The sequence below is a fragment of the Lactuca virosa genome, chromosome 7 (genome assembly GCF_052849685.1).
Source record: "Lactuca virosa cultivar CGN04683 chromosome 7, Lactuca_virosa_CGN04683_v6, whole genome shotgun sequence".
NCBI classification, from domain to species: Eukaryota; Viridiplantae; Streptophyta; class Magnoliopsida; order Asterales; family Asteraceae; genus Lactuca; species Lactuca virosa.
Window position 1 is genome coordinate 21,859,996 of NC_136432.1, and position 15,185 is coordinate 21,875,180.

Below are 15,185 nucleotides of genomic sequence, written 5' to 3' on the forward strand. Positions count from 1 at the left end.
TTGTTCGTATGTGTATGCAAGTTGAGGAGATGGAATGATTAGTGAGTGTGTTTTCATGCCAAAAGAAATAGACTTAATGCATCCTTGGTGAGTGAGTTTTTATGCTTTGATTTTTTAATTATAGTTGTGAATGTGGTTTTGATTTTTCAGTTAGATGTTTCAATTTGATTTTTATTTTAAGTTTGATATTTGAATGTGGTGGTGATCGGTTGTGATTGATGGTGATGGTGGTGGTGGCGATTGAAGGTGATGGTGATGATTTGTGGTGATGGTCAAGATTGGCGATCATGGTCGTAATTAGAGGTGATAATGATGGAGTTATTCTTAGAGTAATTTATAAATTTAGCTAAAAACGCTACTTGTTTTTAAAAAAATCGCCAAAATTAGCAATTTTCGGAAAATAACCACTAATTTCGCAGGTGATTAGTCACACCTACGAAATCCTACCTTCCAGCTGCTATTTGAGTATGTTGGGCTGCGATTTGGGCCAATAACAACCCATGGGGCAGAAGTAAATACTCTTATTTTCTAGTTTTCACCTTACATAAAATTCTCTCAACCTCTCTAATGGTTGTAGAAATGTATTCCCCCGAAAACTTTATAAGATCACTACTTATTTAGTGTTTTAATCATGTTTTATTAAGTTTTATACATTTAGGATATGTTTATTTATGATTTATTTGCAAAAAAGAGGAGATAATATATGAAATCTGGTGAGCAAATCCTATCTAAAGGGTATGAGAGAGAGCGAATCACATTTGGGGGGATAGTAAATAACAGAAGTATGTTGGGTTTTGAGAGCATTTCGCATCTGGAGTGTAATGTACAAGTATTTGATGTGTAAATCGTGCACTATAACTTGTACATTCGTAGATACATGTGTAGATGAGAACGTACAAGTTATTGATGCACAATTCGTGCATTAGGGACTTGTACTTTTGCAGGTGGATAGTCCTTATGCGAATGTACAAGTAATTGATGCACGACTTGTGCATCACTAGCTTGTACCTACGATTTTAAGAAAGTTAAAAAAAAGGCAAGATAATTTTAGAGTAAATTGTAGGTGGGAGCAGAGCAAATCGCAGGTGGAGCACAACCACCTACGATTTGTTTAGAAAAATCTAAAAAAATATATTTTATAGACACTCATTCTTGATAGGTCACAGGCCAAAAAATTGAGCCAAAATTACACTTCAAGAAGACAATTCCTTGGTTAGTTTCTAAATAAATGATTTTTTAAGTTATTTTTTAAAAAGTAATTAGATTTTTGGCTAAATTTGTATGTTTCTTTTATATTTATTATATTTAATAATTAAATAAATAAATAAGAATAAAAAAAATAAGAAAAGAACAAACAGATGGGCAATATCGTCATTTCACATGTACTTAATGGAGCATCTTAGATGGTAACCGCCTCAAGGACCACCGGTGTAATTTTTTGAAATCACAAGACCAACCATGCTAAAAAAAATAAAATATTAGACTAAAAGTGCATATTGGAGCTAATCACATAGACCAAAATTGTAATTTACTCGTAGTTTTCGTTTTAAGAATTGTAATGATTGTTTGGACATAAAAGCATTCATGATGGATCTTTTAAAAAGGTTATATATATATATATATATATATATATATATATATATATATATATATATATATATATATATATATATATATATATATCCACAATTAGATAGTTTTTTTCACATTGTTTTGTTGTGTGATCTTATGTACTTACAATTCGTTAGAAGTTTATGAACCAACGAAATCATTGAAAAAAAAACTAAATAGAAAATTTTATTAATCAATAAGTTTTTTGAAAAAAGCTTAGGCTTGAAAAACTCCACAATAGATTTTTGGGATTGTATTCTGATAACTGTTTTTATTTTAATATGCTTTTGAATGATTGGAAAAAGGAAAATTGGTGTTTCTGATTGAATTAAAAATGAAATTTTTACCTTATAATTTTTGGGGCGTTACAAATGACCCAGAAATCTGAAGAATATGAAGGATCTAAACTAGCTTTTTGCTTCCTTGCACCAAGATGGAGTTCCTTCTTCCTCAAGCTTCTCAAAACCATGAAATAAAGCTCAAAACCAAGCCACCATGCTCACAACCATGGAAGGGAGGCTAGGGTTTCAAAAAGGGGGAATGGAGGCCGAAGCGAATGTCATAATCCAAGAGTTAAGGTCTTTAAATATAGGAGAAGCCCTAAAATCTTGGGCTTTGGCTACAACAACTACCACGTTGGGCCCATCATTTCGCCATGTTGTAGCAGCCATCCAGCCACACTTCTTTATTTAACTAATGTGTCATGGCATGGTCATTAGCCTACCACGTCGTGGCACCCTTGGGCCAGCAAGCCCAAAGTCTGAATTAAGCCCAAGGTCTTAACACCTAGCCCAAGAACATTTTTCCTTATGGTCCAAACTCAATCATTTGAGACCCGGGGTCTTTTCCAGGTGAATTACCGCCTGTGCCTTTAATTAAAGATTACCTTGAAATGGGATGTTACATATAACTTCATTAAAATTTTGGGAGATAAATATCAAGATAAGTAAAAAAATTTATAAAGAAAATAAGTTCATATGAATTATGGAAGTATGAACAAAGTGATGTTTATCAGTAATATGATATGAGTTTAACATTTTATTATAACATTATTTTAATGAAAATATAGTTTAAGAAATAGTTCAATAATATAGAAATGTATTTTGTTTTGAAGTGGTTATTTAAATAAAGAGTATTGAAAGGCTGTGAGACTGTAAAATTACTAAAGAAAATTTTATGTATTGATCAAATGTCATTAAGTTTGGCAATAATATGGGACAATAATGAACATGAAGGAAAGTATTCATAAATTTGTTTAAATAAGCAAGTAAAAACTTGTTATATTTATATATATATATATATATATATATATATATATATATATATATATAAAAGGACAATTAGAATTAAGATATTATGATTTATTACAGATCTTGTAAAAAATCAGTCATATATATATATATATATATATATATAGGAATGATCATTTGAGAACTCATAGTTTTCCGAGAACCCGAGAACTAAAATTGGAGCGTTAGATCAAAAAAAGGATGGTCATGATGCATTGTGGCATTTTTGTAAATAAGTGGAAAAATAAAGGGACGGGGGCATTGAAATTAAATGGTATTGAGGGCATTTTAGGGTTAAAGAAATTACTCAGTACACACACGTCTTCCTCGCGTCCAACCGCCTCCATCTCCTCCGATCGACGCCATTCCCCCTCTACATTCCAAACGAGAAGACGATTACTAGTTCACCGTCTTCAAAAGTAACCTCCGCCTCACAAAGCGTCACCAGAATCTTGATCCATCGGCGGTCCATGGCGTCACTCGACATTGCCCTTAACCCCTAAACGCCCTAAAAAGTCTATTAAAATTTCGAATTCCATCGCAAAACCTAACCCTAAACCTAAGCAGCATGTAGATCCGAATGTTAATGACGAAAACATAGCTCTTCTTGATCCTATTGCTCCTGTTGTTGATTCTGTTGATTATGTCTCCTCCGAAGATCTAAAACCCCTTTTTGACCCTGATGTCAAGTTCCAGGTAAATATATTCCGTTTCAGTGATTACTTCGAAACCATTTCAGTTATATCTCATCTAAAAATCTAAATTCCATTTCTGATCGTGATGTTAATTTCCAGTTACACATGTGTCTTAGTTCCATGAAAACTAAATCTATATCAAGAACCCAGTTCGTGATTTTGTGTAAATTGATTCATTTTTTCTGATTTTTATGAACGCAGGGCCTAATTGAAGGAATGGAATCCAAGGATTGGCTGAAGATTTGTGATTTGTTAAATGATGTTAGGCGGATGGATGAAGATTGGCCCCACCTCTCCCTTATCCCTCGCTTTGACACAGACTCGGTAATGACAAGTTCAACCTAAAGGTACTGGCCCTCTCTATGGCTTTGAATTCATTTAGTTTCATTATGTACAAATTCAAGTATCCAACAACTGATTTGCTCATTCAAGCAAATTTCTTATAATCTCAATAAAAGTAATGTATTTCTTCAAAATTCTATTTGTGTCTAAAAATTTAATTTGGTTCGATTCAGCTGTTAATATGGATATGCTTACTGATTTTTGGATTTTACTGTTTTATTTTTGCTGATGAATATGAGTATATGACTAGGGTTGTCAACATAGAAGGGTGTGCACAATGAATTAAAATGGTTAACAAGTCAATTATTTTGAAAACGAAAAAAGTATTAGATTTGATCTAAGATTGGTGCTAGAATTATTATTATTTGGTTAACGATTTTGTGGAGTTTACTAATATGTGGTGTTTTTATATGAATATAGGGAAAAGGTTTTGTTGGTTTTAGTGAAGGCGATGGAGAATCCAAGAAGCGCTTTGTGCAAAACTTCTATCATGGCTGCTTCTGATATTTTCAAATCATATGATAATAAGTTGCTTGAGTCCACAACCTGTGATGCTGTTGACCACATGGTATGACTTAGATGATGGAAATTATAGAAAATTCAATTTTAATATATCTATTTTACAACTAAATCTCAATAGGTGGAGCATGTGAATGCTTTAGCATCTGAACTAGCATTCACAGCAACAAACGAATGTTTCAAGATTAATCAGTGCAAAGATCTGTTGTCAATATTCACATACATGGAGGTAAATAGACATCAAACTCCAAATTATCTTTTAATTTCTATTTTATTAAACTATTTATCATCATTTCTTACATACTCATGTTTTGAATGAAATTATTAATTACATTTGATTCACATGTAAATCACATTTGATTCACATGTAAATCACATTTGATTCACATGTAAATCATATGCGATTCACATTTAAATCACATGTGATTCACACGTAAATCACATGTGATTCATACGTGAATCACATGTGATTTACATATGATGTCATATGTAAATGTGATTCATATGTGAATCGCATGTGATTCATATGTGAATCGCATGTGATTCATATGTGAATCGCATGTGATTTATATATGAATCGCATGTGATTCATATGTTAATCACATGAAAATCACATATGTATTTTTGTGAGTGTTTTTGCATTAACCAATTTTTTTTTTCAATTTTCTTGTAGATTTGGAAGAAATTATGGTGAATATTGAAGAGGTAAAAATGATAAATTGAAGAAAATAAGGAAATATTGACACAAAGACATGAAAACATTATGAAATTTGTAGCATTTTTTTTATTTTTTTTATTTTATTTTGTATCGAATAAAATACTTGTACTATTATGCTTATAGATTAATTAATAAAAATGAGATTTTTTATGATTTATATACGAATATTATAATATTTTTATTGATTTTTAAAAATTTAGTTCTTTTTTTAAAATGCAGTTTTTTTGAAAAAATTACAGTTTTTTTTAATGCAGTTTTTTTAAAAAAATTGCAGTTTTCTTTAAAAAAAAGTTGCATTTTTTTTGAAAAAATTGCAGTTTTTTAAAAAAATTACAGTTTTTTTTAAATGCAATTTTATTTAAAAAGAATTGCAATTGTTTTCAAAAAAATTGTAGATTTTTGAAAAAAATGCTGTTTTTTAATAAAAAATGCAGCTTTTTTTAAAAAAAAATTGCAGTTTTCTTAAAAAAATATTTTTTTCATTTTTTTTAAATTCATCTTTTCTGAAAAAAATTAAAAAATCTCCATTTTTTAAAAAAAAATCTGAAATTTGATTTATTATGTTAATTTTTAGAACTTTTTATTAATATTTCCAACAACAATAAAAATTAAACATTAAATGAGATCGGTAAGATGACGATCATGCCCTTTATGAGTTAGTTTTGATCTAACGCTCCACTTGTAGTTTTCAGGTTCTCGGGAAACTATGAGTTCTCATGCGATCTCACCAATATGAGTTCTCTTGGAACCAATGAACCAATATTTTCTCAACTTTTAGAGCAATTTTTTCATCAAAAAAAAACCAAAAATATAAAAATTCATAAATTTTTATCCTCCATCCATTGATATCAAATTTGATAAAAAAATAAAAAAAAATTGATCTATTCAGATTCACACTGTGAATTTGTTCAAATTCACATTGTGATTCTGTGCAGATTCACCCTGTGAAATTTGTGCTGTGAAATTTATGCAGATTCACACTATAAATCTGTGCAGATTCACACTGGGAATTTGTGCAAATTCATATAGTAAATTTATACAAAATTAATGATTTATAGTGTAGTTTGACAATGTGAATTTGAACATATAAAAAAAATTATCAAATTTGATATCAATGGAAAGAAGATAAAAAGTTATGAATTTTTATATTTTTAGAATTTTTTTCGATAAATAATAAGATCTAAAACTTGAAAAAATAATGGTTCATTGGTTCTATGGTTTAAAATGGTTCCTCGTTGAACTTTTGCATATATATATATATATATATATATATATATATATATATATATATATATATATATATATATATATATATATATATATATATATATATATATTAGTACCTTAAAAACATTTAGCTATTTTAGGACAAGAAAGTTTTAATTTCAACTAGTAGTACAAATTGTTAAACACAACGCACAAATGTTTTATGCATTGAAGAAACTAATTCTTATTCTTATCCGGCCAATTCTTATTCTGTATTAACATGTTGAAAAAGTAAAAACTCGGATTTTGAATTTTAAACCATGAATCAGTCAAAATTGAATCTGTATTTCCTCTCACATTATTCAACAAATTGGATCGGTCAATAGGAGATACACTCTATATGGCATGTCCTATGACACCTCCTCTCTCAGTTCGGTCAACACGGTGTTGCCTTCAACCACTCACCATCACCATCTCTCTCTAAAAAAACCCTAAAATCCATCACCACGTTTCCATCCCTCACATTCTGTCGAAAAAATCACCTTAAACCTTAGATGACGTTGCGTTCTCCGCCACTAGTTACCTTACTCCCTCTATCGTTTTGAAAGTCTTCCAACAATTACCTTTGTCGTCACCACCACTTCACCTGTTATGATATGCCAGAGATGATTGAGTCGATATTGCCAGCGAACCCCGTGAAAACGACTTCCCCTGATATCACAGTATAAAACAGGAAAGAGATCATTAGTCGACGTCCGGGAGGGGTTCCCGTGATGAAGCTCCGACGATCAAGTTGTTGGAGATAGTGTCTAAGTCCATAACTATATTTGGTATGCACTTGACCCGACCCGGCATGGTCCATTTGGGTTGCACTTCACCCGAACAATTTACAGATAATCTTTTGAGAATAGTATAAGTTATGATTTATTAATATATTATAAGTTCTAATACATTAATATAAAATCATATTATTTAATTAGTGTTGATCTATAATTAATTTAGAATTAATTTAGAGATCAAAAGTATGACTAATTAAATATGGGCTCTTGTATTTATATAGTGTGGGCTAACGCTTATTTGGAATGGGCTAGGCTTGCATGGAAAGTCCATGGATACTCCATGGAGCTTTAACCCATGGATCTCATGGAAATGAAAAGACATGGGTATTAGGGTTTACATGGATGTAACCCTAATCCACCACACTATATAAAGGAGGCTTTGGTTCTTGAAATTGCACTAGATGATGTGTGTAAACTAAGAGGGCCGATTTCAAGAAGGTTGTAACTATTCTCTCAAGTTTCCAAGTTTGTGGTGATTTGTGACTTCCATTTGAGGCATCCACATTATTGGTGCTAGGCTCTCAAACTCCAAGCAATCAACTACTACTACAAGGTAAGTAATTCTACTAGCTTTATTTGATTCAAGTACCCCATGCCATGCTAGTTAGGATAAGAACCTTGGAAAAATTACTATTTGCATGTATCTTAGTCAAACATAGATCCAAGGTTTCTAGGGTTGCATGTACACCATAGGAGTGTTAGAATGCTCAAAACCCTTCAGTGGTATCAGAGCCTAGGCTTGTTTACTTGATACTTGATGCAAATAGCTTGAAAATCGAATTTTTTGTTCACTGCACATATGAACTCGCCGAGTCCATGGGGGGACTCGACGAGTCCATGAAGAAATGCATGCTACTCGTCGAGTATGTTCATGCACTCGACGAGTAGAGGCTGTAGTGTCCAGATTTTCGAGTTTTGCTGCTGGAAATGGACTAGAAATATTACCCTAAACTGTTTTGGTGTTATAAAACTTGTTTTAGATGGTGTAATGTTTATGCTAATCCATTTACAATGGCTATTATCAAAAATTACAAGTTTTATATAAGTTATTTATGATTCTTGAAATTATTGATAATCATGTTCTTGAACTTATGAGATTAGATGATCATAGGAATTATTTGTAACCTCCTTGGTAGTTTAATTCTTGATCATTATGTGTTTTAATGGAGTCCATAACTTGTTCTCAAGTTATGGAAAACCAAAGGTCACACTTTAATTAAAAACCATTATAAGAACACATGAGTTATAAAAATGAAGAGTCTTCATTTTAATACTCAATTAACTCATAAGTTATGAGAAATGTAAAGTTTTGAAAGTTTACAAAACTTGCCCTCAAGTTTTGGAACAAGTAAAGTCATATTAAAACTTTAGTTCCAACCCTTAGAATTTTAATTATTAAAATTCAACCCTTATACTTTATAATATTATAAGTTAATAATATATATATATATATATATATATATATATATATATATATGTATGTATGTATAAGAACAAAGTCTTCTTACCATTAGTAGGCCTCATTCACGAAGCCGGTCTATAAGGGGGGTATAAGGTTGTTGCCTATAAAATGGCAACTTAATGGGTGTCCATTCTCACCCACCGCTTCCTTGATCGGTGGAGGGTCGTTAGCCGAAAAGGTAGGACAAGGACTATAATTCTCATTTAAGTATGATGAATATACTAAAGTAACTAAACCCTTATTAAATTCCCAATCTTAGTTACTTTAGGAAAATGTGAATAAGGTGCTAATCCATGAAATTACACTTTGCACTTTGATTAAGTCGTTAGTGGAGCGTGTGTGGTTAACCAGCACACTAACCTGGACTTATCAAGGTAGGAAAAGGGTGACTTAATGTTTATCATAGTATCGATGGAGCGTGTGTGGTTAATCGGCACATCGATTGAGGGGTAGTACATTAAGGGTACCAAGTAATTTGCATGGTTACTTCACACCTTGTTTTGTGATCCTCGGCATCCCAGTCACAAAACTTGAAGGGCACACTCGAGATTGAAACATGTCATTGAAAAGTTCAATGAATCTCAAAGAATCTAGGAGTTTCTAAACCAATTAAAACCTTATTTCGTTTTTCATGGTGGAAATTGGTGAATCGTCATTCACCTACCTTCAAATATCTTATAGCTTAGATTACGACATCCCTCTTCTAAGTTATAAAATATTGTGTTGGGTACTAGCCTTAATATTACATTTGGGTGTATTATTAAGGACTATATTTACATCTAATCTAATCTATTCTTTCTTCTTTTCAGATGTCTTCCAATAACAATGCTTCTGGCTCAAACCCTACTGGCTCCTTCTCTCTCATGAATCTTTGTGGGAGAGTCATCTTTGATGGATCCAACTTTATGGATTGGATCAGAAACATCATGATGGTCACTCGTTATGAGGACAAAGAATATGTCCTTGATAAGGAGCTAAAGGAGATTGATGAGTCAACTGCTACTCCAGAGGAGACTGCTGCATTTCAGGCACATGAAAGGGATGCTACTAAGGTAGCATGCATCATGATGGCCACTATGACAGCTGAGCTCCAAAAGTCCTATGAGGACCACTACCTTTTTGAGATGTACATGTATTTGATGGACCGCTACCATCAAAGTGCTCGTCAAGAAAGGTATGAAATTATCTCCTCCATGATAACTACCCGAATGAAGGATGGTGAGACCATCACGGCCCACATGCAGAAAATGCAAAGGTTTGTGGATCGTTTGAAGAAACTAAATGTTGACTTTCTTGAGGAGATGGCAATAGATATCATTTTGCACTCCTAACCTTCATGTTATGATCAATTTAGAATGACATACCACATGAACAAGGAAGAAGTTACACTTAGTAAACTTCAAGGGCTTTTAAAGACTGCAAAAAGTAATCTTAAAGGCAAGTCGGGTGTTCCTACCCCTCCTACTCCAACTGCGGCCAATGTCTTGGCAATCGGGCATGGAAAAGGGAAGAAGAGAAAGAACCCTTCTAAGGGTACCAAGGGTAAGACCCTTGAAGGCTCCTCTTCAAGCAAAACCAAGAAAGGTTTTGTCACTCCTTCTGCTAACCCTAATGAGGCTGAATGCTCCTATTGCCATGAAAAGTCGCACTGGAAGCGAAACTGCCCAAAGTACCAGCAAGATGTGAAGGATGGGAAAGTAAAACCCAACCATGCAGGTATATACACTATATTGTCTAATAACTCACCTCATTCTAAGTCTTGGGTCCTTGATACAGGTTGTGGAATTCACATATGTTCTGATTTGCAGGGACTAAAAAGAAGTGAGAATGTGGAGCATGGAAATATAAACTTGATCATGGGGAACAGGAAAGCTTCACCTGTCACCAAGATAGGAGTTTATTCCTTATTGCTCAATAGTGGGTTTACATTAGATTTGAATAAATGTTATTATTCGCCAGAAATGGCAAGAAATGTTATTTCCTTTCATGCATTGTATAAACAAGGTTTTACCTTTTATTTTGATAATAATAATGGTGGTATTGATGCTTTCTTTAATAATGTTCTTTATTTTAAAGCATTACCTTGTGATGGTGTGTATGAAACTGTATCTGTTGTAGATAACCTAGGAAATAATGTATTGTGTATTGATTCTTCCACTAGCTTAGATAAAACATCTTTATGGCATTGTCGTCTTGGACATGTAAGTAAGAAACGCATAGGCCAACTCCAAAAGGATGGAGTCTTGGAATCATTTGACCTAAAATCAGATGATAGTTGTGAATCTTGTTTTCTTGGAAAAATAACAAAGTCACCTTTTACTGGCTCTTGTGCTAGGGGTGAAGGTTTGTTGGACCTCATACACACGGATGTGTGTGGACCCTTCAGAACCGCCACAAGAGATGCTAATCGCTTCTATGTGACTTTTACTGATGATTTTAGTAGATATGGATATGTCTACTTAATCAAGCATAAGTCAGAAACCTTTGAAAAATTCAAAGAGTTTAAGCAAGAAGTGGAGAATCAGTTGGGCAGGAACATTAAGATGCTTCGATCCGATCGAGGTGGTGAGTATCTTAGTACTGAGTTCCTTGACTATCTTAAGGAATGTGGGATTGTCTCACAATTGACACCTCCTAGGACACCACATTTGAATGGTGTAGCTGAGAGGCGCAATCGGACCTTGTTAGACATGGTTCGTTCCATGATGAGTCGAGCTTCGCTACCAATCTCATTTTGGGGGTATGCCTTAGAGACTGCCGCCCATATCCTTAACCTAGTCCCTACAAAGAAGGTTGCCAAAACACCTCACGAGATGTGGACTGGAAAAGTTCCCAATCTAGACCACATCAAGATTTGGGGTTGTGAGGCTTTCGTGAGACGCGAGACTCACGACAAGCTCGAACCTCGAAGTGAGAGGTGTATTTTCATCGGCTACCCACAGAAATCCTTTGGTTACATCTTCTACAGACCCAGTGATAATGTGGTCTTTGTAGCAAGAAGAGGAGTCTTTCGAGAGAGAGAATTCATAAGCCAAGGAGACAGTGGGAGGCAAATTGACCTTGAGGAAATTCAAGAGTCAAGTGGTGAAGGAACCTCAACCCCTAGCCCTCAACCTGAGGAGGAAACTCCTGTTGAGCCAATTGACAAGTCTGAACCTCTGAGGCGTTCCACAAGGGTTAGGAATGCACCTGAGCATTATTATGGTTTTCATATTACTGCAGAAGGTGAGACACTTATCAGTGATGAGACATTGGTAAATCTGGATGAACCTAACAGCTATGCGGAAGCCATGACAGGCCCCAAGTCTGCCAAATGGAAAGAGGCAATGGACAGCGAGATACAGTCCATGTATGACAATCAAGTTTGGAACTTGGTTGACCATGTACCAGGTCGTAAGACAGTTGGGTGCAAATGGATTTTCAAGAAGAAAACTGACATGGATGGTAATGTACACACTTACAAGGCACGACTGGTTGCAAAGGGTTATTCTCAAACTCCGGGAGTTGATTATGATGAGACCTTTTCACCAGTGGCCAAGATTAAGTCTATTAGGGTTCTGTTAGCCATTGCTGCATTTCATGACTATGAAATATGGCAAATGGATGTCAAAACTGCTTTCCTTAATGGAAAGTTGGCTGAAGATGTTTACATGGTTCAGCCAGAGGGTTTTGTCAGTACAGAGTATCCTAATAGAGTGTGTAAGCTTGAGAAATCCATCTATGGATTGAAACAAGCACCTCGTAGATGGAATCTTTGTTTTGATGAGAAAGTCAAAGAGTTTGGATTTTCGAGATGCGAAGATGAATCTTGTGTATATGTCAAGGCTAGTGGGAGTATAGTCAGCTTTTAATATTGTATGTGGATGGCATACTACTCATAGGAAATAACATCCCAACCTTGCAGGAAGTAAAGTCCTGGCTTGGGAAGTGTTTCGCTATGAAGGACCTTGGAGAAGCTGCCTATATCCTAGGGATAAGGATTTTAAGAAACAGGAGTAAAAGACTAATTGGACTTAGTCAAAGCACCTATGTGGACAAAGTGTTGGAAAGGTTCAACATGCATAATTCCAAGAAAGGTGAGTTACCTATCCAGTGTAATGCCAGACTGAGTAAAACTCAAAGTCCGAGTACAGAGGCTGAGATAGCTGAGATGAGTCGAGTACCATATGCTTCCGCTGTAGGCTCGATCATGTATGCTATGACTTGTACTCGTCCTGATGTTGCCTTTGCTTTGAGCATGGTCAGCAGATATCAGGGGAATCCTGGCAAGGCTCACTGGACAGCGGTAAAGAATATTCTCAAGTACCTGCGAAGGACTAAGGACTGGGTCCTTACCCTTGGTGGGAGTGATGACTTGAAAGTAGCAGGGTATAGTGATGCTAGCTTTCAGACTGACAGGGATAATTTCCGCTCTCAGTCGGGCTGGGTCTTTACCCTAAATGGAGGGGCAATTACTTGGAAAAGTTCCAAGCAAGATACAGTGGCTGATTCCACTTGTGAATCAGAGTATATAGCAGCAAGCGAGGCAGCAAAAGAGGCTATATGGCTAAAGAACTTCATCGGAGACCTTGGAGTTGTACCAGCTATAAAGGAGCCAATGGAGATTTTCTGTGACAACAATAGTGTGGTTGCCTTAGCTAAGGAACCAAGAGATCATGGGAGATCCAGACACATTGACAGAAAATATCACTTCATCAGACATCGAATAGAAGAAGGAATCCTCGTGGCAAAGAGGGTATCATCGGATGAGAACCCAACAGATCCCCTCACGAAGGGACTGACTCGGGTTAAGCATCTCCAGCATGCTCGGAGCATAGGGCTGAAGGATGATATTAGTTTTAGTAGTTAGATAATTTTGAAATTTGTAAAGTGTAATTGATATTTGATGATAAATAAAAGCTGTTATTTATGAGTAAAGTGTTGCTATCTCTTGTCAATCGTTTACTATTATTTCTTTTTGCATGTTTTGACTTCCAGAATAATTATGTTATGGTATATATCATATTATTCAAACTCTCCACAGTCGATCATATGTTGGGAGTAGATATGAATCAAGACTGTCATGGGTTGGCTTGTAGAGGTCTAAGATGTTAGACAAAGCGGGGCTACAACACTCATGAGTGCTATGTGGTTAGACATAACAAGAGATGCTACAACACTTCATGAGTGCTCATAAGTTCTGAGTATTGGATCCAACCCATGCTCGCTGGTATCACTTCATGGAATTTATCTCGAGTGATCGTGAGACGGTAATATCATATAAGTCTTCAAACCTAGAGATATGATTTGTTGCCTATGAGTTGGTTATGTATGGATTGCACGAAAACGCATTGGTAACTCGATGTTATAAATCGTGTCTTTGTGTGTAATTCAACAAGTAGTAGAGCAAACATATGAGTCGAAGTTTATCTGTTCCTTATAGGATTAGAAGCGATATCTAGGCCCCTCGATGATTTTGTTTTGACCTATGTACCAGGCCCGGTCAGAACTAAATTGATGTGTTCAGTTAAGTTCTATGTCAAACAAATCAGAAATTGGGAAACAAATGCTGGACAATAAGCAAGACCATGTTCCATGTATTTGTCCGGCTGATATCTAGAACAGAGGATTATATGATCACTTATCTAAAATGGCGCTTCATAGTTCAATAGAGTTTTAAGAGCTACGATTGCTGATCGGTTCCTGAAGTCATACTTGCAACTATAGTTATTAGACTTATCCAAGTGGGAGACTGTTGGAGGTAGTGTCTAAGTCCATAACTATATTTGGTATGTACTTGACCCGACCCGGCATGGTCCATTTGGGTTGCACTTCACCCAAACAATTTACGGATAATCTTTTGAGAATAGTATAAGTTATGATTTATTAATATATTATAAGTTCTAACATATTAATATAAAATCATATTATTTAATTAGTGTTGATCTATAATTAATTTAGAGATCAAAAGTATGACTAATTAAATATGGGCTCTTGTATATATATAGTGTGGGCTAACGCTTATTTGGAATGGGCTAGGCTTTCATGGAAAGTCCATGGATACTCCATGGAGCTTTAACCCATGGATCGCATGGAAATGAAAAGACATGAGTATTAGGGTTTACATGGATTTAACCCTAATCCACCGCACTATATAAAGGAGGCTTTGGTTCTTGAAATTGCACTAGTTGATGTGTGTAAACTAAGAGGGCCGATTTCAAGAAGGTTGTAACTATTCTCTCAAGTTTCCAAGTTTGTGGTGATTTGTGACTTCCATTTGAGGCATCCACATTATTGGTGCTAGGCTCTCAAACTCCAAGCAATCAACTACTACTACAAGGTAAGTAATTCTACTAGATTTATTTGATTCAAGTACCCCATGCCATGCTAGTTAGGATAAGAACCTTGGAAAAATTATTATTTGCATGTATCTTAGTCAAACATACATCCAAGGTTTCTAGGGTTGCATGTACACCATAGGAGTGTTAGAATGCTCAAAACCCTTCACAAGTTAGTATGAGATCT